At 31.8% G+C, this 26,502-nt stretch overlaps 1 protein-coding gene and 1 long non-coding RNA gene across 2 annotated transcripts in view; one reads left to right on the top strand and one right to left on the bottom strand.

The window, feature by feature from the left end:
• LOC129239040 (protein kinase 3) overlaps positions 1–26,502 on the top strand; it is an 87,524-nt gene that overhangs the window by 9,315 nt on the left and 51,707 nt on the right. The gene's annotated exons all lie outside the window — the stretch shown is intronic.
• On the bottom strand, positions 202–10,797 carry LOC129239043 (uncharacterized). The gene is made up of 4 exons (XR_008581818.1): positions 10,501–10,797; positions 4,460–4,626; positions 2,520–2,689; positions 202–2,462 (listed from the first exon to the last, which is right to left on the bottom strand). It is a non-coding gene; the product is annotated as an uncharacterized LOC129239043 (long non-coding RNA).

Genomic DNA, 26,502 nt, shown 5'->3' with positions numbered 1-26,502 from the left:
CTCGTCTGCGGCATGTCTTGCATTCTGCTTTCATTGCCTTTGAACATATTGGCATGCATTGTAGTTGTTGTTTGAAAATATGCCAAGTTTCGTGTGATGTATACATGCATGCATACTCATACTCACATACATATACACATACCCCACAAAGTCTGCGTTCACCCTACAATAACTTTTTAGTGAATGAAACACACAACCTGATTTTATAATTTTTAAAAATTTGTATATATTTATATGTTTATTATATGTTTAAGTTTCAAAAACAAAAATTAATTTCAAGATTCCTCACATAAGTTTTTAGATAACGGTGAATAATGGCTGTAACAAGTAAATAAAGCGACCATAAAGTCTGCGTTCAGTCTTAAAGTCTAAAACAAAAACATGATATGCTATATGCAAAAATTAAATCTAATATTTAGTTGGATCTCCACGTTGCTTCAGGACTTCACTCAGCCTATTTGGCATTGAACTTACTAGTTTCCCTGTTTCCTCTGCTGTTATCTTCCTCTATTCTGCCTGCATGACACTCTGCAAAACCTCTTTACTAGTAATCACTTGCTGACGATCTTTTCCAATAGATCCGCAGATGTTCGATGGGGTTAAGATCTGGGGACTGTGGCGGTGTTTTAAGCTGTTTTGGGGCGTTGTACAAGAGCCAAAGCTTAACGATCTCGTCTGTGTGCTTCGGGTCGTTATCTTGTTGAAACCAAAATGTTCTTGATAAGCCGAGATTTTTTGCACTTTGCTTTAAATCCCGTTTAGTAAGTTCAAGTATCCCCATGTATCCATCGTCGAATCAATAAATTCTAACTGACCCACCCCATTTGCCACCATGCAGCCCCTAACCATAACCCCGCCACCTCCGTGCTTAATGGTGCCAACAAGATTTTGCTTTTCAAGAGCAGTTCCAGGTTTTCGCCAAACAATTTGACGGCCTTTTATTCCGAATATACAAAATTTACTTTCGTCTGAAAATATTACTTATTATGTACTCATTAGCAAACTGAATGCGTTTACGTCTGTTCGGGCGACTCTACTATGGTATCCAGCTTGACGTATGTAGAACTTTTCTGGCAGTTTCAGCGCAAATACTTTTTTTTTAAATGTTTGATTTATGTTTTCAACTAATTTTGAGGATGTAATCCGGGGGTTACCCTTTGCCAAGTTGATTATAGAACGCTCTTCCCGGGTCGATAATTTTTTCGGATGCCCTGACCTGGGCTTAGATGTAAAAATTCCAGTTTGCCGAAAATTTGTTACAACTCGCTGAATAGAGGAATACGTTCTCCCAATAGATTTTCCAATATTTCGGAAACTTTTTCCGTCTTTCCACATTTTTATAATTATTTTCCTCTCAGAAACCCTTATTTCTTTTCCCTTTCCTTCCATGTTCTTTAATTATGTCCAGTTATAAATAAAATGTTCAACCAAGCTTTGTTAACATTCAGTCGAAGTAATGCACAATCAAAAATTAATATAAACAAGGAAAACTATCTTAAAATTAACGGTATCATTAAAATAAACAGGCTGAACGCAGACTTTTTGGTGCCACATTTACATGCTGCTGAAATTATTTTCCCGTTATCTAAAAAGTGAAGTGAGGAATCTTGTTTTTTTTTTGCCCTTAAAAGCTCTAGAGAATAAACAAATTGTAAAGATTTCAATTTAATCATAATATTGTATTTTGTTTTTAATAAATTTAAGAAGGCTATTCGGGTGAACGCAGACTTTGTGGGGCATATGTACATATGTATATCGTTGTATTGGCGATGCGTGTTGCATGCAACATCGTTCGACGGATAGCGCATAAAATAAGTGCAACTCCATCCAAATAGCCAAGCAACAACAAAAGTAGCAGCAGCTGCCAATGTAAGTAGCTGGCTGTAGTCCAAGTTGGGTGGCGGCAGCTGCAGCCGCGTATCGCAGCCAGGAGGGTAGATATAGTGGCATGGCACGGTGTTGGTGGGCGATGCGGCCTGCAATTTTTATGACTATGTAGGCTGACTGACTGTCTGGCTATTTTATTTTTAAACTATGTGACATGCCTTTGAGTAATTTTTGTTGTGGCTGCTGCTGCTGCTGCTGTATGCGCCAGTGCCGTGTCTAGTGGCCGTCGCTTGTCGCTGATTTTTGTTTTTTCTGCTTCTCGAGCGCTTTGGGACACTTCGTGCGCCGCATACAACATATTCTCACGTACAATCAAAGCACGCATACGATTACAACAATACGCTGAGCAGGCGGGCAGACGAGTGCCGCTAAACGAGCGGCGTCCGATATGAATTTCTCGATTTTGTTTTACAAATTTAAAGGCCTTTGTGAAGTGCTGTCATTTACGTTACCATGTTTTTTAACTTGTTTCGTCTGCCCGTCGTTCGTTTTCATTTAATTATATTAATTCTATTTTATTTTCTTTTTGTTTTGTTGTTGTTTTTTCTGCATTGCGTTGTGCTATTTTTGGTTACCTGTAGACTAAATACTCGCATAAATGCGCTTGTAAACATACATTCACATATACATACCTACATATGTATGTCGCATATGTTCCTCGTGTGCTTCGACTACAAAAGCGTTGAGCTACTGAATGACAATTTACAGGGTGTCAACCGCCTCATTTTAGTCGATTGGCGCTTGTTTTTATAATTACCCAGCGATTTTCGTGTGCATTGTTGGCCTTTTTGGGGTAATTACACTGGTGGCGTACGAAGTAAGAATAATACAATAATATATTTAATATTTGAAAAAAAAAAATGAATAAATAAATATAAAAAAATAAGAATAATTATAAAAAAATAAAAATAGATAAATAAAATATAAATAAAAAAATATATAAATAAAAAAATATATAACTAAAAAAATATATTAATAAATAAATACATAAATAAAAAAAATATATGTATAAGTGAATAAATAAATAAAAAAAATATATACAGTAGTGGCCAAAACTAAAGCATCCCCCTAATGGCATTTCAAATAATGCTAAATCTCTCAATGAAACATCTTGAAATATGTCATGTGTGTCCTTGTTACTTAAGTATTTATAAAATATAATACCAAATATACAGCGTTTTGGTTATACTGAAAAAAAAAATTAAAATGTTCATATTTTTTAAAAACTGAATGGTCAAAACTAAAGCACCTCACATTTTTTTTCTTAACTACGGGTTTGTTTTGTTGTTTTTAATTTAATTTCTCTTCCTATCGGTATTTAAAGCTGAGTCAAAGTTCGTTAGAATAATTTGTGCAAAACACGTGCGGATTTAGTAGGACAAAACATTTCATACGGGAAATCAGCAAATATGGCCAGAAATGCGTATTCAAATGAAATTAAAAATAAAATAATAAGTGATTGGCAAAATGGTTTATCGCGACAAAAAATTAGTGAGAAATATTCAATAAATAGAAGTGTAATATCGCGACTTATGAAAAAATTTGAACAAACGGGTTCTATTTCTACAGACAGGGTTCTAAGACTACACGACAAGACGACTCCACGATTAAAGGAAAAATTCAGAGTGATCCCACAGTCTCTTCTGAACAAATAAAAATTGTTTTAAGTTTGCCGGTAAGTTCTAGAACGATCAGAAGACGAGCAGTGGAGGCCGGACTTTTCAGTCGACGACCTGCTAGAAAGCCATTTATTTCCGCCAAAAACAAAAAAGCGAGACTCGAGTTTGCGAAATTGCATGTTAATTGGACAGTTCAAAAATACCTCTAGGCACTGTAAAACGTGGTTACAGCAAAATGCTATAGAGGTCTTAGACTGGCCAGCTCAATCTCCCGATCTCAATCCCATTGAGAATTTGTGGGAGATTGTAAATTCGAAAATTAATAGGGAAAATTTGCAGCACAAAGGAAGCCCTTTTTGAAGCGGTTAAAGAAGCCTGGTACAACATTTCTCCGGAAATTATTAGTAACCTAATATCTTCTATGCCAAAAAGATGTTCTGAAGTTATCAAAAATAATGGGTTTAGTACAAAATGCTGAAGAATAAAAACAATTATTTTCGCTTTTAATGGGGGGTGATTTAGTTTTGTCCAGACAAGTGTTGAATAATATTAATATTTTTTAATTTAATTTTTAATATAAGAAATGTTGAAAATTTTTTGTTATGTTTATTAATCACCAAGATAATAAGAAGAAACAAGGTGTAAAAGTAAGTAATATTCGATGTTGTTTTATTGAGTTATTTGACATTATTTGAAATGCCATTAGGGGGGTCCTTTAGTTTTGGCCAATACTGTATTTAAATGAATAAATAAATAACAAACAAAATAATAATAAGTAAACAATGGAAAATAATGTAAAATAAACAAATTAGTTAATTAATAGGAAAGTTAATATAAAAAATTAATGAAAAAATAATAAAAAATAAAAATTTAACAGTTTTTGCTATTTTTTTTTATTTAATTATTTTTTTACATATTTTCACCAAAATTTTAAAATTTTCAGTAAAAATTACCTATATGCAGTTTTGTAGCCCTCTTAATTTTGCTAGTTGGAAGTGGTTAAAAGTTGACATTAGATTCTGACAATTGCGTTTTTTGATGGTATTGCGCATTTTCTTCCATATAATTTTAGCAAATGGCGTCTTACGTCAATCATATTTAACACTTGCAAAGTAGACAGCTGCAATACTCCATACAAACAGCCAATCAATGTAGCGCAAAAAGGTGAAAATAAAGTCAAAATCAAGGTTTTTATTTAGTAAAAAAGTTACGGAAAAAAAAGATGAGTGTATAATAAGATGATTGGATTATTAATTTTGCGCCACCTTGTATAATAAGATATGATGGACCAGCTTCTTCGCTCTCCGAAGCACCCGAAGTCTGCTGAGTATTTATTTCATACCAGACAACTTAACTTTTGTGTTCTATTTGTTGCAGATTTTGATAAAAGTTTAATATGTACTTCTGAACAGTTTCTCTTTTACATATCGATTGATATAAGTTAGAGAGGCATGAAGTCAATCCATATCTTACTTATTTCAATATTCGAAATGGTATTCGTAGTCTTTTCCGGGGGCGTAAAGTGAAATCGCTCATTAGCGCGATTGTGGTTAGTGGGTAAAGAACTTTAGTGCTTTCGCTGAAACTTTCATTCCCATTTGAGAGTGAGTATTTGTTTAATCTAGAAGATTATTTTCTTTCAACGATCTTTTACTTACTTTTTTAAATACTCGGTCAATTGGCTTTGTTGCGCTTTCACTATCGAATACCAAAAAGCTCAATCATTATTTGTATATTCATATTGTATTATTATTGTAAAGCTCAAAATTTTGGTAGGTTACGAATATCAAGTTGTTTTTCGGAATTTGCAATTTAATTAAATTTAAATTAAAAAAAGAAACAAAATGTTTTATACATTTGAAAGCGTCGATTTTTGATATGCCGTAGTATGCAATCGGCTTCCTACCTTCAAAATGCTTATTTCACAAGTACAACTGCATTCCATTTTCACTTTAAAATGTCTTTTTTTAATTGTTTTATCAGTATAAATATTTTACAAAGAAAGTGACTTTCTCACAAATGCAAGTGGACCAACAACGGAACACTATTCCGGGCAAAAGCATCTTTTTTGCTTTATAAAAAATTTACGACATTTTTAACTCACTTTTGTGCACTTTTCTGGGTAAAAACGTGCTCTCGCCATACTGCGCGAATCTCTTATAAAAAAAAATAAGACCAAAAACAGATTAAACAGTTGAAAAATGTTTTTTGGTTTTGTTTTTTTTTTTGCTGAATTTCACGGAAATTAATGGCATTCTAATTATAAATACCTTTCATGGCTATACGCAACAAGTGAAATTCACGCGATTACTTAATTTATTGCCGCACAGTACTGTTGTTATGATATAATTTAATAGCCATTGTTGTTGGCTATCACATTTGCGCTTGCATGTGATAAATTTTCATATACGAGTATGCAAGTAAATATATTGCAATAATTATTTGCTCATACATAAATTTTGTTGATTGGAGTCAATGAAATACAGTCATTACTGTCGCAAGGGTTGGAAGAGATGGGACGTGGGAAATGCTGATGTGAGATGAGCGGATCAGGTGAAACCATGCGGTAGACTTCTGTTGGGCTGTTGACAGGCGTGCGAGTTCAGTACTTATAAAACACAACGCTTGCAACAATAGCAAAGCGATTTATTCTTTAATTTTGTTAAAAATTTTATTTGTTACAATTTTTTGCTTGGTTTTTGCGTCGCATTCATTTCCGCATGCTGGGTTTTTATGTTTACTTTTTGATAAATAATATAAAAGTATCTGCAAAACGATGAACTGAATCTCGTCATGTCATTGTTTAACTTCATAAAAATGTTTTACTTACAGCTGGTTTTTATATTTTATTTATTTAAGGAAGAAATTTTTCCTTCAAGCTTTAATAAATCATTGCGGAAATGTTCTGCAGATGGCTTGCGCCACTTTAAACTGCAGTCCATCGAATGGATGAATGGCAAATATGGCTGGAGTGTGACACTCAAGACGAAAATTTATCGAATTGCGGCAAAATGCGATGGTGATGATTTTACTTACTTTGCCTTGTCAGCTTTGTTTTTGGTCTGGTAAATGCTTTTTCACGATTTCAGCACTGGCATTCTGTTATAGTTACTTTGCAAATATCTGTACTCGAATCGATAACCGCCTAGGTTTATATAACTAAAGAGCTCCATCATCTGCGTCCTAAAATCATTACTGGCGTCTGCAATCCATCACTTAGTCGCAGCAACAAGAGTGCGCGAATTTGTTGGCTTTCGTTGACCGTTTCGTTCTCCTCCTTTCCAGCGTATGTATGCCCGCAGGTTTGTTTGCCTTCTATACTCTTATTACAACTACAGTATAACACATACCCAGATTTCATGCACTGTGTGCACGCTTGACGATTGTGTAAAAAGTGTGTCTCTTAGCGCTGCTGACCTTAAGAATTTTTTTCGTATTTTCTTGTGTATTTTCGCCTTTTATTTTCTTGATTACAACCGCATTACGTTTGCTCATCGCTTATTAAATTTAATTAATTTTTGTTTTTCATTATTTAGTTTTCATACCTCTTGCCTTTATTTACTCTATAATATAAATAAATGCTCTTACAAAATGCTTTTATTTCATTTTTTACGTTTATTTGTATATTTTATTTCACTTAAATTTTTATTAATATACAACAAACAAGTTATTGTCTGATTTAATTTATTGCTTCGCATTTTTGCGGCTGAAATGTTGACCGTTGATAGTTTTTGGCCTGGCTGAATGTTGCGACCATCTAAAAGCAAGGTCGCAATTTTGTTTTTGTTTTTAAAAATTGAAGGATAAGGACGAAATTAGTAGACATTGCTTGAATAACAAAGTATTAATATAAAAGTTTATATTTGAACTCTTTGTTAAGCACATTTTTTGTGTATCGAAATATTTTGTGACGAAATCTGAAGATTTTTGTAAGTAGTTTTTTTCTTCACAAAACGGTGTAAATTTTTGGTATACATAGATATGTAAAATGCAAAATATTGCACTAATGGTACATAATTGTGTAATCCATTCATTACTATAACTTTAGAAGTTTCAGAGCTACCATACTATTTTTAAACCAGCAAAAGAGTAAAGAGCAATAGAGTCTTAAAAGGGCTTTTTAAAGAGCAATGATGCATTAAATGAATATAGAATTTCGAATAATTCTTTGTTTACAAGAAATAACCGCCCAAATCGAAAATCATGCTTTCGAGACAAAGCTGTACTGCACTGTTAGCGTCAAGAGAAAGTATACGCCACTTATTGGCACGTTTTGACAATTTATTTATTTATTTTTGAAGTTCAATTTTTTTTTTATAAAAGTATAGTTTATGCTACAGCAAAAACAATATAAAGCAAACATTCAAACTTTGTACAAAATTTAAAAAAATTCGGGAAATTTTCAAAAAAATGTCTAAACCTTTTACTTAGAATCTTTAGACAAAATCCGGTTTTATAGCTCACTGAATTTTGCTATAATAAAGTGAAAGTTTCAAGTGGGTCAAGAATCACATTGCTGAAATGTTTTTTGCGCCCTCGATTTTTTTTATATGGTGTGTTCTACCCGACACCGACAGCAAAACAATAAATTGCGAAAAATCAAGTCAATCTTTGATTATGTTGGTAGAAAACAAACAACACCGTCAGTGAGCAATAGAAAAAAAATGATGGCCAATATCAACGCGATCTTTGATTACATGGGTAGAAAACTATGAAATACATAATCCATACCTTGGTCAAGTAGACCTAACATAGTGAATATTGCTTGTGATTATAAAAATTGGCTAGAAAGTCTCAAAAAAAAAACTTATAAGGTATGAAAGTTCAAAAAAAATTCAAGTGTTTAATAATTTAAAAAAACTTCTTTATGTTGAAGATTTTATTTAATTTTTTTTATTTTATGAAATTTTTTTGAAGTGAAACTTCTTAGGCGTCAATGGACGAGCGAGAATGAGAGTAAAATTTCAAGGCCATGCAACGTTTAGGGCATTTTCGTTCCGCGGAGAGAAAAACGATATATCGTAGATGAAAAGGAGAGAGAAAGCTATACCTTATATAGGTATATCTTATATACACTTTAGGCTATTTTTCCTGAGTTTTTCCTTGTGGGTGCTAATTTCTAGTGAGAAATAACACTGCCTACTTTTTGGCGCTTATTTCCGTTTCCTGACTAGTGCTTGTGCGTACTATAAAGTGCTATCCACTCCGGCGTCGGATTTATGGTATTGCTTTACGGTAATTTGTGCCGTTGCTGCGGGCTTGGAATCGCTTCGTTTGTGCGGGTGATAAACGGTCGGAGTAGTGCGCGTTGTTACCACGGTTTGTGTCCGGCGTTTACCTACACCGGTCGACCCTCCTCCGTTTTTTGTAAATTTTGTCTATTTGTATTCTCTGCAAATGTTGTGAATTAATTTAGATATATATTCTTTCTTTCTCTCTCTCTCTCATTCTCTCTCGGGTCTCTCCCTCTTTCTTTGTCTGCCTTGAAAGTTGCACTTCTGTTATGTGTATTACGCTACTCGTACTTTTTTCATTTTATTAAATTTTCTTTATTTTATTAATTTTTTTTTAATTTTATTTGCATCATTATAAACATTTTTTTGTATATCGGGTTTAATTTATTTTTTGTATTTTATATAAAATTGTTTGTATTTTATTGAAATTTTGTTTTTATATCTTATTTAATTTTTTTTTTTATATTTTATTTATTTCTTCTTTTATTTTTATTAAACATTTGTTTTTTATTTTAGTAAAATTTTGTTTAAATTCTATTTTTATTTTATTTAATTTTTTTATAATTTTTTTATTTTACTTAATTTTTTTTAAATTTTTTATTTTTATTATTTAATTTACATTAAAAAAATTATTATTTTATTTAGATTTTTTTAAATTTTATTTTATTTAATATTGTTTTTTTTTCTTTGTTGAATTTTATTCAATTTTTTTTATGTATTAAAATTTTTTTATAACTTTCCTTCAACTCAAACAAGAGCAATATTGAGAAATAAAATTAAGATTCACATTCTGTATTTTGCTACCCGGTGTTCACGCGGGCTAAACTTCACTTGTCAAAATTTCACATCTTCTGTTTTTGTTTCTTGCTGTAATAAATTTTATGGAGCTGGCAGGAGTAACTTGACTAAATAAAAAAAAATAAAAAATATGTCTTTTAAAACTTCTCTAGAAATTAAAATACTATTAGTCAGTGCGCACTGCACTCACACACAGTCATGACACATTAAGGCCGTACTTCTGAAAAAGTTCAACTTGTTATATTCACAAAATACTTCTGTAAGAATGCTCTGCATTCATTCGCAACTCTTTCATTTCTCACTTTAATTTTAATTCAATAATTAAAAAAGGGAATTTTTTGAAACAACTACCTTTCACTTATATTTATTTATATTATTTAGCGCATGAGTCATTGCAAATACATTTCACTACAAACTAATGTTTGCCATTCGGCTCGCCTTCCTTTTTATACTAATTAATATTTTACGCCCGAATGCGCATAAGCGCCTTTACAACAATTAACGGCTGTCCTTCACGGTTTTCAGCTATACTTTAAGCTTTTTTTTGCTTTGAAAAGCACTAAAATTCATTTTCTTCTTACTTTGTTAATGCAACTTTGTTAATTTAACGTTTCTTCACCTTTTAGTAGCATTCCAGTAGACTAAATTTGCAAGCAAATAACCAAAATAAGCAAATAAGATGTATTGCCAATTAGCCGAATGCAAATATTTATACGAAAATATCAATCAGCAGGGCGTTGTTACGCCTTTTTATATCCATCCATGTTTATTTATTTTTCCATTGCAAAAAAAAATAATTTTTATCCAACCATGTGGACTGCCAATCAAAGACACTGGAATCAAAAGAAATTTTCCATCACCACCTCAGTCATTACGGCAATTTTTTGCACTCATACACCGACCACCCTCGTTTTTGGCTTACTACTTATCACAACTAGTGTACTTGCCTTTGTGGACCTTACCTCAAATGCTTTCTTTGTTCCGTCATTGAATAGCGCGAGACATTCATTATTAACCTGATATTTGTTCCCACTTGCGACTTAATTCAATTAATATACTTGTGCGAATTGAAATGCAAACAGATTAGCTTTTCATAATCAAACAACTATGTCTGTATGTATGTGGGTTGAATTATACTAAGCTCTTTTAAACTAACAACAAAAGTCAAGAAGTCGCTTCATCGACAACGCGCATCCGCTACTCAATTTATTTCCCCGCCGCACTTTGTCTGGATGGAGTATAAGATCACGTTACTGACATTTTGCTCTGGCACTTTTAATAAGACTATTTGCTTTTACATTTTGCAATTAAATATAAAGCAATGAATGTTTTGTCTAATTGTGCTTATCGGAAAAGTACATAAGTGCGCAAAAACATTGAACATTTTTTATATTTGTCAGACAGTTTGTTTTCAATGTAAAAGCGCTAATAAGATGCTCACTGCTGTTATTTGGTCTTTAACATAGTTTTCTAGCTCTAATTAGTTAGCAGGCGTAGTTGCAACCGCCATAGTGAAGTGCATTTTTACCTGGTATTTTGACTGAGATAAGTTCTATTACTACTTCGGGCGTGCAACTCACAAGCGTGAGAATAGTTTTATTCTAATGCTTTGGGTACATATTTGTCCAGAAAAAGTTTCTAGTAAACAATATTTACCGTTCGGGGGTAGTCTCCTATTTTCGCAGTAAAAAGAGCAGCACAAATTGGGGGAGAAGCTCGACGTAAACCTAATTATTGACTAGTTCGCGTAATTTAGAACGGCAATTTTGTGTCACTTAGCATCTTAAATGCTTATATAATATTATTTATATTTGCACTTTTCAACAAAGTTAACAGCTGGATATATTGGTTTTGTCTATTCATTAAAACTCAAAGTTAGCAAGTTGTGCTATTTTTATTTCTAGTAATTGAAATCACGAGGAACTTGCAGTTAAGTCTAAGTAAGCACGACTTACTTGTATGTATTTTTATCCTATTTGTTGAATTTAAATTTCATTTTATTTTATTTTATTGTTATTTAAAAAATTTTTTTTTTTTTTTTCAATTTAAATTTATCAAAAAATATATAAAATATAATATTTTATTACTATTTTATTTATTTTATATTTATTTTTTAAATTTTATTATGCATTTCATTTAATTTTTTATATAAATTTTTTATTATTTATTTTTTATATCTTTTTATATATTTTTTTAAATATTTTTATTTATTTTTTTATATATTATTATATATATTTTTTACTCCTTTTTTATTTTAATTTATTATATTTTATATACATTTATTTTCTTTTGATTGTTTTATTTGGATTCAAAAATGCATTTCCAGGACATGTGAACATCTTATCTTACTTTAAATTTATGTTTTTTTATTATTTAATTTTATATTAATTTTTTATGTTTTTTATATTTTGTATAATTTGTATTTTTTTATTATTATATTTTTTTAATTAAATTTTTTTTTTATAAATTTAATTTTATTTGATTTTATATAATTTAATAATAATATATTGTTTGAGAAACACATTTCAAGGACATGTGAACATCTTATTTTACTTTCTATCATTTTTTTTTTTGTATTTTATATATATTTTTTCATTTACTTGTTTTTTTTTTGTAGTTTTATTAATTAAAACAGCTTCATAACCGTAAACAAAACAAACGTGATGCAGTTTTATTTAATTTATTACACTTTTCGCAAACAACTATGTATCTCGGCGGCTGCTAATAAGAAAATCACTTGTTGACTTAGCTCACAACATTTATTTTTTAATTATCATGCGAAAATTTCCGCTACTCAAGTTTTAATTTATTTGCGCGGCACGCTCCGCTATTATCGACCAATATTTAGCTTTGCATTCCTTTGTCTTGTCGCTTTTCCCTACAGTCACTGATTTCAAAGAATTTTGCGCATTGGTATTTACTGGTACACATCCTCTGAAATTGCATTAGTATGCCTCCCTTCTTATAATTGAAATCATTATTGTATCGTAAATTATATAATTTGTGTCAGCCTACCAATATATTCAATCAGTCGCATCTTATCTGACACTTAGTTACTTTATTGCGAGAGCTCACGCATACTGAAACACTCAATGTTGAGAGAATTTTGAATAGTGAATCATAATGCTACCTTCTCTTCTTCTTCGAAATACCACTACTTTAGTAGTTTTGCTAGTTTAGCATTTTGAATTATGACGGAATTTCATAATGGATAAGTGCAATATTTCTTGCCAAATATTGAAATTCAATAATGAGACAGCATTTTGGTTTTTTTTGTCGTTTTATATGTATGTGTTATCAGTGCGGCGCTGCTAAGTACTTATTTATGCTGATTATTTTCGAACGTGATTTGCGGTGGCAGCACAGCTCTTATCTGCCTAATTCAAGAGTTGTATTTGCACAGAGATACGAGCATAAGTGCTTACTTATACTTATGCCTTTGTGTGTGCATACGCATATTCCATTTTTTGGAATACTGATAAAACAAATATTCTCACATGTGAACGCACATTGGTTGAAATTTGGTCGCTTACTCGCACTCGCATTCACAGTGATCTTTTTTGGCATTTTTGTTAGTTTACTGCGCATTGTCGTATTGCCCTTGCACGATTACGTCAATACACATGCACTATCGGCTGTGTTCACGTCATAAAGAAAGCAATAACAATTTAAATAGGTTGCCGCTAAACAAAAAGAGCAAATATACATATGTACCTAAAAATAGGAAATCAATTATTATAAAAAAAAAAAAAATTAAATAGCTTACAAAAGAACCGTCTTAACATTAAGAAAAGACTTCAAATTAAAAGTAAAAATATTTGAAAAATAAAACACGTGCTTCCGTTAGCGCAGCTTAAGTTTGACGTGAAAAATAGCTATTCGAAATTGTTTATTATTACTAATTATTTAAATATAAGTGCACGCCTCATTTGGGTGCGGACACATATGTATGTATATATTTCACATTTTTCTGTGCTGATTGCTAAGCGTATTTATAATCCAAACATTGTTTGCGTTGGCGTTAATATTTGAAGGTATTTTACAAAAATTCATTCTAATTCTCATTTGCTTTATCTTTTTCTTAAATTTATGTTTTTATTACACAGTGCAATAAAACGAAACAATTTTAATCTAGACGCCTTAATTTTAGGTATTTTTAAAACTAAGATAAAAAAAAGAAAAACATTTTTACTATCCATTTTTTTGGTTTTTATTAATATTGGAAAATTATAAAAAAAAATTAATAAAAAAAAAGTGGAGTGGAGGCTACATAAAAAACGGTGCTCCATGGTTGACATGATTCCAACCCTTGACGCGTCAATTTGAAAAGAAAAAAAAAATGTGTTTACCTTTTCAAATTTTTTAAAAATACTTCAAACTTTAATTTTTCAGAATCTGAGGCAGGCGCGATAGTCAGATGTATAATAAAAAATTCTTATCAAACTTCAAAGCGATCGGTCAAGTAGAACTTGAGATATCATGACGACCATCTTAAAAAAAGTAGTTTTGAGAAAATCGCGTTTGAAGTTTGAGCAACAATTCCAATAAAATAACTTAGATCATAATATTTACTACTCACTCTGGATTAATCGGCGATATATTTCCAGTATATATTATAGAAGTATAAAGTATATACTATATGTATAGAATAAATAAAGGTTGTGTGGGATACAAAAGATTTTCTGGAAAGAACAAGTCCTCAAGTCGTCCGGTAACCGCTGCCGTTCATTGTGCGATTCGCTACACTCGGCCGGCTTAGGCCCCACGTCACAAACTCCGCTGAATTTCTGAAAATAATTCGAATTTTGAATTTTGAAAATCCGTTGAAGGGCATATTTTTGAAGGTCTAAATATGCAAAAAAAAATTGATTTTTTCCTTTTGATAGATTTTCTTTTATGAGCAAAACTGTAAAAATGCTGCTTTTTCTATGGAATTATTTGCACTTCTCTCATAGATAATATAATTATTGGTTTCTAGTCCTCAGCTGACGCCCTCGATGTTTAACGATATTGAAGTAATAATAATAAAATAATAATTATTTTCAAGTCATAAAAATGTTATGCATTTATGAACTTCTCAATATCTTCACAATTACTCACATAAATCTTTATTCCAAATGTCATGTCTTTAAAACGGTCTAATGTGAAATTTCCAACATTCACACACGTCTCATTTACTGATGTGCTGGTATAAGTTCGTACAAGTAAGGCATATAAATAGACTCCTTATTCCATTGGTCCGCCACACGTGCGCGTCCCATAATTGCGCGTAACTGTCTTTCGACAAATTTATGCACTAGTATGCTACTAAAATTTACTTATCAAATATTTACAAGTCCCTTTTGGTATACAAATATAATTAAAGTCATTTGTATTGCTTTCATGAAGAACGGGTAAGGTTTGCTAGGCTGGAAGAGCATGAATAGGGGAAATTGGTGAGTGCGGCATACGTATAAACAGTTGTTGCAGTATTTACTGCGATTTGTTACATATTTTTTAATCTTTTCTTTCATTTGGCATTTTGTTTTTATTTACTGCATTAATTTGAACGCATGCAATTTTTTATTCTACTCATTTTTGCTATTTCCAACCGGAAATGTGCTAGTTTCTGTTCAGTACGAGTCTGCGTGGGCGGTCTTGTTTTCTGTTTTACATCTGCAATACGATCAGCACAATGTTCGCTTTGTTTTCTTTTACATTGGAAATTTTAAAAATGTAATGCCAAAAATGTGCATTTATTTCCAATTCATGATACAGTATTGGCATGATTTTACTTATTACTCTTTTATTATTCAATTAGAAAGTTTACATTTTGCGAAAATTTAATATAAATTATAAATGCGAGAATTCCCCGAAATTAGAAGATGTGAAGAACTTTGCAAGCTGCGCGCTAATCAACAAATATGAACCAGCTGGTATTTTTCTCAATATTTCGAACAGCCGAAAATTTATTTGTAAATTTGTAAATTCCAATTCAGTTCTAGCAATTTTTTCATTTATACTTCATAAGCTGTCGAATTCATTATGATGTATTGTACTGGTTATCAATTCCGCAACGTTGAAATTAATAAGTTGTACCTCAAACTTGGTGGCTCTGAGCTAGAGATTTCTGTCTTACATTTTTAGCATTTTTTCTATCTTTATTTGGTTTTTACACTTCCTGAATTCAAAACTCAAATCATTAGAGGTTATTGGCACTTCATTCCTTATTAAAAAACGTATTTTTTTGTATGAATAGTGTGTACACTGCTTTTATTATTTTAAGTCATTAACTTCGCACGCGTAAACATCCATTTCCTTTCATCTATTTTTTTTAACGTTTTCACCATATTTGGGGTTTTGAATTGTAATCAACAGTTTGCCGTTGGCAAAATTACTTTAACGCTGAGATTAGCAAATAAGTGAAGGAAAAAATTAATGATGCCTTCTATGAACTGCGCTTTGGTTTATTACGATGAAAATAATCAAACAAGTATGCGTTTGAATACACTCTAGTTAGTTATGCGTCGACAGTCATCGACTTTCGATACATTTTTCTGCATTTTCCTAAATCTTCATATGTCATCACTTTTAATTACCAAGCGTTTAATAGTATTTTCGTCTACTGAACTCATAACATTGTTTTTCTTTATTTTCCTACGCTTTTTTCTTGTGCCAGAATTCATTACATGAAATGAACTCGTATCGAATCGAAGAGATAGCATTAAGAAAACTTTAAATTCACTGCATTCGTGTTTCTCTATTCCGTCTGCTAATGCACTGCTATATTTGTAGACTTGTAAAATCTAGCGCTGTTGCTGTTACCACTTTCAACTTTCCATCGTGCCAGTTCAGCGTCACCGCTTTGGTGCATCTACGTAAATGGTTAGAAAAATGTGGCTTGACATTATCCGACCTAAAAAGGGTTTATCTGGCTGACCGCCTAGCTGCTCTGTGCGCTTTCCTACGCTGGTACTTGTACCGTTTCTCTGCTCTTTCACTTAATTTTATTACATTTACTTGGTTACGGTGCTGCCTTCTGGCTGCTGATATGCAACCCGGTATGGTTTTTACAACTTATTTAAGTGTGTTATTTGTTGTTTTTGCCAGCGGTGTATTTGTTTAAAAGAAGATATTTATATGTAATTATATTTTTTTACGAGTATGAGTATTCACTATTTGTGTGTTACAAACTTGCCTGCCGCCGATTTTCGCTTTAATAAGGCGCCATCGGCTTCGCAAAAGAGGTGAATAGCAAATGGCGTTACGTTTTCTTTTTCCCCCCTCTTTTTCTTCGCCTTAGGCAGTTTTAAATTTATTTAGGTATTGCATCAAATATCGCCACCTTTGCTGGTTGCTCAGCACTCACTTGAAGGCGCTGCATATTTAATTCTCGCGTTAACTCGCCGGTGCTTTAAAGAAATGTTTTGCCAGACTTTAGCACAGGTTTTGGTGACCTCAGTGGTCCTTGTCGTAACAGTGGCTTTTCTATTCTACTTATCGTTTGTTTCTACTGCATTAAGCGCTATTAGCGATGGCTCCGCATACAAAAAAAAGGGAGAAGTTCCGCTACTACAAAAAGTAAATGTCTCGACTTTGCGCTTAACGTCAGCAAATGCGAAAGGTTAATTAAAGCGCGCAGGAAAGCCATGCAGGTTACACTTGAAGAAAATGAATTATTAGGTAAATAAATATTTACAGTAAATCAGAGCAAATTTTTTCATACCTCCAATCCTTTGGCTGGTGGCGCGCCGCTTTAGTTGCGCGCCAGACCGACCTGCAATTGGGTTACTGCGTTTCGCCTGCCTTGGTAGCGCATACAATTGCCTTAATGCGAAATAATTTTGCATTTATATTGCAATTATTGGCATTTACAGCCTTAATTTTTGTTGTGCGCAATGCCTGCGTGTCTTCCAATCGATTTCAAGGCGCGCGCGCGAAATTCATTCATAAATTTGCGCTTACCCTTCACTGGCTGATTGCCTGGCAATTATTCCCCTGTTTTTTCCAACATTTTGAACTATCAATTTATTTGTTTTCTGCGTTTTAAATTATTAACAATCATAAAATTTATAAGCGTTTTAACATTCGCATTCGCATTGGCGTTTGCCTTTGGGAAGGGTTAATTGTTTGAGACTTTTCGTAGACCAGCCGCGTCTAGAGTCCATTGGCTCTTTTGCATGATGCAATATTTGAAATCTATTGCAAGCGTAGCCACCAGCAAATTGTCAGTGATGGTAAGGCGTACGCACATTCTGCTGCGAAAAAAGAAAAAGAAAAAACGTGTATTATTATGTCTAATTGCTATTATTTTCAACTTTTTAATATTTTTTATTTATTTGTTCGTTCATGTTGCGAAGAATGACTAAACAAAATTTTTAAAAGAGTAAAAAAAAAAAAAAAAATTAAATTCTTTTGACTCAACTATGAAATTTATTAGTCTGCGAAAACAACTTAACTTCCTTATTCTGTCTTTCACTTTTTTATGCATACCTTTAGCAAATAAAGCTTTCTTGTCTGCTGCTAATTTGAACCCCTCAGTATTTTATTTAGTATTTATCAAATAATTGTTACACGAAATTAGTTTGACACTTCTGCGAATGCGGTGCTTTCGGTGCCAATTCAGCTGACTGCATTCAAGCACTAGTTTACGTCAGCCAAAGTTAGCAAAGGTTTAACATTTTTTGTACCGATTTCTAAAAGTTATTTGGCTGCTGTTTCATTCTTTATGCTTGTCTTTTCGTACATTAAGTGTTTGTGTGAATCAGGTGTTTGCCTGCCACGGTTTATTAGGCGGCCTTGTCCAGCTATCAGCGCCCCCGTAAGAGTTACAAAAAATTTGAAAATATACGAAAATATTAAAAGCTCATAAAATTACTCTAAATCCAATTAAAAAACTCATATTAGTTTTGATAACTGAATTTCCTTCTATGTTAAAATCTGATAGCTGAATCTCCTCCTATGTTAGGAGGAATTTGTATCAGAAAATATGTCACATATTTTTGCCGCCCTGTCTTCAAGCCAATTAACCTCACAATTAAACTTAATTTGCGCTCGTCCACGCAATATATTTTATTCAGTTATTATTTCGGTTTACAGTCGAGCAAAAACGCTTAGTAACAGGCGCTAAACAAAATTGACACCCAAAGGTATGATGCGGTGGTGAGATACGTAAGAATTTTATTGACTTGATTTTTATCTTTAATTGAAATCTTTCGTGGAATTGTAAGCGTGGAAATGATGAAATATTTAGCATATGCTTTTTGACGTCTCTGAAGCTTACAGCGTTTGACTTGGATCTTGCAGTTCTGTTCAAGTTGGGTATACCAAAATAAGCATTTGACGCATGAAATCAATCAACAAAAAAAAAATTCTGTCAGAAGTAACCGCCCGATATTACTAATTTACTGCTGATTTAATCAATCTCAACTTTCGTCTACAATAATTTGATGCATCAAGTGAAAAAACCCCAAATCAGAGATTTCAATTAGATTGAGAAGAAGGTTCGTTTGAACTTATTGAAGTAGTTTAGTATTGAATCAGTCTGAACATACGCGTAGAGTCATTGCTACAAACTGGATAAGAAGACGGCAGAAGAAGGCAGACGAGCTTGCAATAAAGGCTACTTCCGTACCACTTTTGCTGTACTAGAATTCGCTTTCTGCGAAGGAAGTATTCCATGGGACCAAAGTAGAGCTTAAGGAAATCGCAAGAAATACGAACTCAAAATAATAAGAGGCTGCTCGAATTTTTTTTATATGAAGGTAAATGCGTAACACCATCGACAAAACAAATTATGAAAAATCAATGCGAATTTTGACTCACTTTAAACACTCAGAATATTATAATAAAATTGAATTCGCTATAAACTGTGGACCTTAAAAAAGTCTGACTAAAGAGTTTGAAAATTTGTTGAATTTTTTTTAATTTATTACAAAGTATGAAATTTTGAGTTATATGGTTTTTGTTGCGCTGTCGACTGAAATTTAAAATAAAAAAATAAAAATATTAAAATAGTTAAATTTTTTTAAAATTTCGCTGTGCTATTATTGCGACCATCTTCTGTCTTTTCACGATATTTTTCATACTAATTGTTTTCTTAATTTTTTCATAAAAATCTAGTTCATTGTAAATCAAAGTTTCAATTTTTTTTTTGCGAAATTGACGAAAATTTAGGAAATTTCATCAAAATTTTTGTTTAGAATTTTCAAAAACTTTCTATGCAGTTTGACAGCTTATTCAAAAAACGAACAAACAAACAAAAAAAAAAATTAAGTAAAAAAAAATTATATAAAAAAAAATTATATAAAAAAAAAATTAAATTAAAAAAAAATTAAATTAAAAAAAGTTAAATAAAAAAAACATTAAATAAGTAAAAAAAGTAAATAAAACAAAAATGGAATAAAATATAAAAATTAAATAAAACAAAAATATAATAAAATAGAAAAATTAAATAAAACAAAAATAGAATAAAATATAAAAATTAAATAAAACAAAAATAGAATAAAACATAAAAATTAAATAAAACAAAAATAGAACAAAATAGAAAAATTAAATAAAACACAAATAGAATAAAATATAAAAATTAAATAAAACAAAAATAGAATAAAATAGAAAAATTAAATAAAACAAAAATAGAATAAAATATAAAAATTAAATAAAACAAAAATAGAATAAAACATAAAAATTAAATAAAACAAAAATAGAACAAAATAGAAAAATTAAATAAAACAAAAATAGAACAAAATAGAAAAATTAAATAAAACAAAAATAGAATAAAAGAGAAAAATTAAATAAAAAAACAAAATAAAAAATAAAATAGAAAAAATAAAGAAAAAATAATAAAGAAAAAATAGAAAAAAATAGAAAAAATGAAATAAAATGAAATAAAATAAAAAAATAAATAAAACAGAAAAAAATAAAATATTAAAAAAAATTAAAACAAAATAAAAATAAAATAGAAAAATTAAAAAATTAAAAAGATATTAAAATAGAAAAATTATTAGAATAAAAAATGGAGAAAAAACTTAAATTAAAAAATTATTCGCCAATTACGAATTCAAATATTGACTTGTTTCTATTAATTTGTTGGTGTTCTTTTATTTTTTTCTTTGAACAACTCACGCAAATGATACTTTTTACCGTCTTAGTGCACCTACTTTGTCGTAATTTTGCTGCGTAGATTTACCTTCTTACTTTCTTTTGTTGTTTGCTCTTTAAGTTCTTTCTTTCTTTGCCTATACGTGTTTTATGCCCATTAATTTTTCTCCCATTGTCATCTAAACATCAACAACAAACTGTTTGCTTGGTTTTCCAACTTGTAATGAGTCAGCCAAATGTGGTAATATGAAACCATTTTGAATTGGCAGTAAACCCAAATTATGCGCAGTTATAGTGAGAAGAAGTGGAAGAAAAAAACATGCATTGCAAAAAGACCTGAGTGTATGCTTGTTTTTTGTGCAAAATAAAGTGCGCTATTGCATCACGTTTCTGCTTACCAAACATACATAACTTTTTATATCTTTTTTTTTTAATTGATTAATTTTTTCTAACGAACGCTCTAAACAAGTTTGGTCGTTCATTCTAAAAAATCCCCACACTAATTTTTGGGTTTTCATTTTAACTGCCACTTTAAAGTCACAGCCAACCGTTAAATGAATATAATTTTTGCATTTAACTGATGACTAAATGCTTTACATTTGCGGCAAATTTAATGCCTGACGCATGAGTATTTACTAATTTATGTTATTCGCTTTTTTTTTTTTGTTTGTAAACTTCGTGGAATGTTTGCTTTAAGTTTGCCGCGCATCGGCTGTGCGATTGTGTAAGTTAAGCAAAATTTAATCAAACCAGTATAAACTTGCATTTATTGCTTTTATGAATTTCTGATTAATCATCGTCTAAAGATTTTTTTCTTCGAAATGCAGGCTTAAGAAATATTTGTACTTCACCCAAGAAGGCATTCGGGAGATTACATGTAAATTACATAAAAAAGTTATTCAGAATCAAAATTGCATGACTAGCGCCACCCTGTACATACTACGTAATATTTAATTAAGCAAAGTGCAAGCATTTTGTTATATACCAAGCACAACGCACGCAATATTTATCGATTTTTGGTACTATTTGGCTCGCTTCATCGTCTGTAATTACATTTTGTTTCTATTAACCCTTTGTACTCCGCTGTCCGCTCTCAGGGGACATCGTAAATCTATTGTTGATTATGGAGAATTGAGTTACTTCAGCTCAATTTTTTGCGACACTCATGAAGTTTTTTCTTGAACTTGCATAAGAAATGAAATCAAAATATTGTAATATTACTAAGATACGAGATATTACATTTCGTATATACAAGAAATTTCAGGTCGTTTTCTGTCAGGTGAGAACGTTAGAGGCGTACTCACGACGGTCCGAGCACTTCTCAACGCCACATGAAAAGAGTGCCAAGAAGGGGAGTTTGTAGAAGAAAGATCGTTATGCGAACATAACACGCACACTATGGCGAGATTTATAATTACAAATATACAAGTCTAAATGTATCGCAACTCAAAACAAGCAAATAATGAAACCCCAACAACACACCACAAGTTTGTGGTCCACTCATTGACCAATGGAGGAGCTATTTTCGAGTATTGAGAACGTGTCTTTTCACATTTTCTACGGATTATAGATTATAAACAATGAAATGTTTATTATTTTATTGAAATGTACATTCACATTCCTCGATTTTAACCAATTCACTATAATACGAGACTGTGTAAATGCTCGTCTGTGCCGTAAAGTGGCGCTGAGTAGCTGAGTTCAGAGTGCAAAGGGTTAAATTGATATTTTCATGAATTGAATTCATTTGCCACTTTGGTTTTATTTACTATTTGTACAGCATTTTAAGCAGTGTAATTAAATAGCAACAATAAAAAGCCTTGGTTTGTCCGTGACTGTTGTAATAATTAACGGCTGTGCTTCAATTATTCACACGCTTAGTGGCTCTCTCTCGCTGCCAATAGAATTTCACAAGAATGTTGACTTAATTGAAATTGAAATTAAATTCCATGCATAAAATTATAGTTTTTTGACGCATAATTTTTTTATGGCCAAAGAAATTACAAGCAAAAGCAACCGGTATTCGACATTTGCGTAAATTCTGTTTATTTACGTGTGCGCAAAAAGCAACGTAGAAGCGTTTTTGGAAAAAAAAACAAAAATCGCACATTCAAGCATTTTCAAGCTTCTCTGAAATGATTAAAATACGCAGCTGAAATAGGGTAACTTCTTCCGCTGAGGCAGTTACTGGTTTGTTACATATTTTTTGTTTTTGTTTTCCTAACTGTACTAAAACTGTGTTTTTAATTCTAATTTCTCGCGAACTCATTAAAAATTTATGACCAAGTTTTTCTTATTTTATTTTGTAAACAAATTTTATGCACGCGCTACGTTATCTACTTTAGTTTATTGTTTTGACCTCTTGGCAGCTGCTCAACTTGAGTTGAGTGTCAAATGACTGGGTTTCACGTGGGTATGTCCAAATTCATGAAAAGTTCATATCAACCGCTATGGAGGAAAACTGTGAGAAATGACTATCCGAATTTATTAAAAATTAAAAAATAACTCTTTCCTACATCAAAACTCCTCTCTCCATAAATAAGGACCAGCATTCATAAACTAATTGAGAAATGCAGCACTCGAAACTCTGCTAACGAAATCTGATCGCTTAGAAAGCGCGTGTGCAAGCACAAACGAACCTGCAGCTCACCTGAAATTAAATGCGAATTAGTTACCTTTGCAACCAAAAAGCAAATCATATTTTCACCAACAACAATCGCCCTTTATTACATTATGTAAGCAAAGTATTTTACATTGTTTACTCAATCAGTAGCTGAACAACAGGTGCCCGATGTCTGGCCGTCTACTTGGCTACTATGCATAGCTGTGCGAATATTGTAAAATTCCTATAAAATTGATAATACTAAGTTTCAAGTACAGTATTTACCGCAGAATTGTGGATGTGCCTGTTTGACGTGTGAATGCCTGATTACTCAAGTGGGCGGTCTGTGCATACACCAGTAGCGCAAACACGGCCATGTACAAAGTACTTGCGCGACTTGCGTGTAATTAGTTGAGACAGCTGTTGGCAAGTTAATTACACCAACATTCGCTTATCAACTTTAGACTCTACACAGTCGAGTGATTTTCCAACCGCCCTTGACTTAGTTTTCGCTTTGAGTTAAGTGGCGGGCAGCGTTACAAATCAAAGGGTGGAGGTGAAAGAATGGTATCGCGGGTGTAATATGTGAAGTTGCAGGCTTTTAATTTTTAATCGTAGAGCTTCTGAAGATTTGTGATTGTAAAAAAAATGAAACAAAAAAAAAACATTCTTCTAATACTAAACATTTCTCCATTTAGTTGTCCACTTCTTCCGCAACCACATAAATCAAATTACCGCAAATACAGTTTATCGTTGATAGTTCACATTTTCTTTGTTCATTTATATTAATTACATGTGGAGGAGCTCACCAGCAAACGTTTACATTTTATTTGAATAATTCATTAAATCACATTTTCCCTCTTTCAACGTTGTTTGCAATTTTTGCTATGAACTGTTCGTGTTTCATAGCAGCATCTATTTAGTTGCTCACTTGCAAAACTTTATTCGCATGTTCACATGCACCCAGAGTCGTCAGCTGGCTGTTTGCATATCCAATTTTGATATGTCCGCCCTTTATTTTCCCTGTGTGTGAATGCCTTTGTCTCTCGCTGTAGCTATTTCTTTGTTCGCCAACAATAAATTAACACTCTAATGTTTATTTGCTGCATATTTACACATTTTATATTACACGAGTGCATTTATTATTATTTGCTTGCACTAAACTCTGTCTCTAAGCAGCGCTAACTCTTCTAATTCCCAACATCGCATCATCTTCCCGATAGCTTTTTCACCTTCTGCTGCCTTGTTTTCTTCCACTCAACCAGTCAACCTTACGTAGTTCTGACATCTCCTTTGTTTTGCAAACAATTTTAGTTATAATCTTTGCATTTGCATTATTGTTATTTCGCATAAAAGCGGAAAAATATTTCTACACAATCTTCTCAATCTTTATGTCAAATGTCAAATGCCGTGTCAACTTTCGCTACCGGCGCCGCCACAGTGTCACCTTAATAGTCCTGTCTTCACTGTGAAGTGGATTCTTTGCTTTTCAGTGTATCGTGGCATACATGTTTTTGCGCTTTATTTTATATATTCTACTATGTCATGCTTGCAAAGTGTATTTCTTTTGCCATCTGATCCATTTTCGATCGCTTGTTGCTTAAATGTTCAAAGGAGCCGAGCAAAACTTTCTTCGACTGCATTAATTGAAACTTACTTGAGCATTGAGCAAAGAAATTAGTATAGAACGATTTGAGTTAATTTTGAGTTTTTCAAAAGCTTGTCATAATTTTCACTAAGTTTTAATGCTTTTGAAACTTTTCAGTGCTCGCGCGGAGTTTTTTGGTAATACCATGCAACTTTTTACTGCTTTCATGAAACTTTTTAGTGCTTTCGCTAAACTTTTTGATGCTTTCATGCAACTTTTAGTGCTTTCAGGAAACTTTTTAGTGCATTCATGAAACTTTTTAATGCTTTCACGAAACTTCTTAGTGCTTTAATGAAACATGTTTGTGCTTTCGTGAAGTTTTTAGTGATACCATTAAACTTTTTAATGCTTTTATCAAACTTCTTTGTGCTTTCGCCAAGCTTTTTGATGCTTTCAGTAAACTTTTTAGTGCTTTCAGTAAACTTTTTAATGTTTTCACGAAACTTCTTAGTGCTTTCATGAAACTTCTTAGTGCTTTCGCTAAACTTTTTGATGCTTTCATGCAACTTTTAGTGTTTTCAGTAAACTTTTTAATGTTTTCACGAAACTTCTTAGTGGTTTAATGAACATTTTTGTGCTTCCGTGATGTTTTTAGTGATACCATGAAACTTCTTAGTGCTTTAAGGAGACTTTTTAGTGCTTTCACGAAACTTCTTAGTGCTTTAATGAAACTGTTTTGCGCTTTCGTGAAGTTTTTAGTGGTACTAGGAAACTTGTTAGTGCTTCACATGTTCATTAAACCTCTCATGTGCTGGTATAGGCTTATGGGCAGAAGTGCCTTCATAAAACTGAGACAGTTTTAATATTAGTTTGAGGATATTAGATTTTCAATTCAACTTTAAATACTAAGAAGCTGCAGATCATTTTATTTGTAATTTCTTCTACTACATTTTGTGAAGTTTTCTTGCAGCTTTTATTTTAGTAACATTTTTTTTTCAATTTCAATTCAATTACAGTTACGATTTTATTTTGCTTTCAACAATTTAAGCTGCCTTTTCGTAGCTTTGAGACTAATGATACCTTTTTTTGCTGCAAAGCTTTTTCAATACATTTCTTCCACTAGTTTTAAATGAAACTTGGAGTTTTAGTTTACGAAGCGGTGCCTTTTTTTATTTAAGCTATGGTTTCTTTAAATTTCGACAGGTCAATCTGCTGTTTCGTAGCTTTTCGTTTTGGATAAACTTCCTTCTCCAAGAGCTTTAGTTCAAGTTAAGCTTTTTTATAGCTTTCATGTAGTTTATGGCAATGAAAGCCGTTGCTAATGAAATCTTTCGCTAAGCACTGCTAAAAAACAATTTCATTGGTTACTTGTTTATAAGTTTTGAGCTAAGGCAAGTGCGAGAGCTTTTATGTTTTACTTCACGCTGTTAGCAGTTTATTTTTGTATGCACACTTTTATGCTGACTGTGTCCACACATGTCATTTAATGCGCACGCCTTTACTTTTCTTTATCGTCGTAGCTGTTGTGTTATTTTTCATCTGCACTTAATGATATTTTCTTCATGTCATGAGTACGTCAAACGGCAACTTTATCGATTGATTTTGTTATAGAAGTAATAATCGTATAACAACAATAAATAACTGAAAGGTTATAAATATGAAAATGTTGAATAAAAGCTGACAATAAAGGGATGC

This window comes from Anastrepha obliqua, chromosome 2 (assembly GCF_027943255.1).
Source record: "Anastrepha obliqua isolate idAnaObli1 chromosome 2, idAnaObli1_1.0, whole genome shotgun sequence".
NCBI lineage: Eukaryota > Metazoa > Arthropoda > Insecta > Diptera > Tephritidae > Anastrepha > Anastrepha obliqua.
The sequence above is the reverse complement of the archived record's forward strand: the minus strand, read 5'-3'. Positions and strand labels throughout refer to the sequence as shown.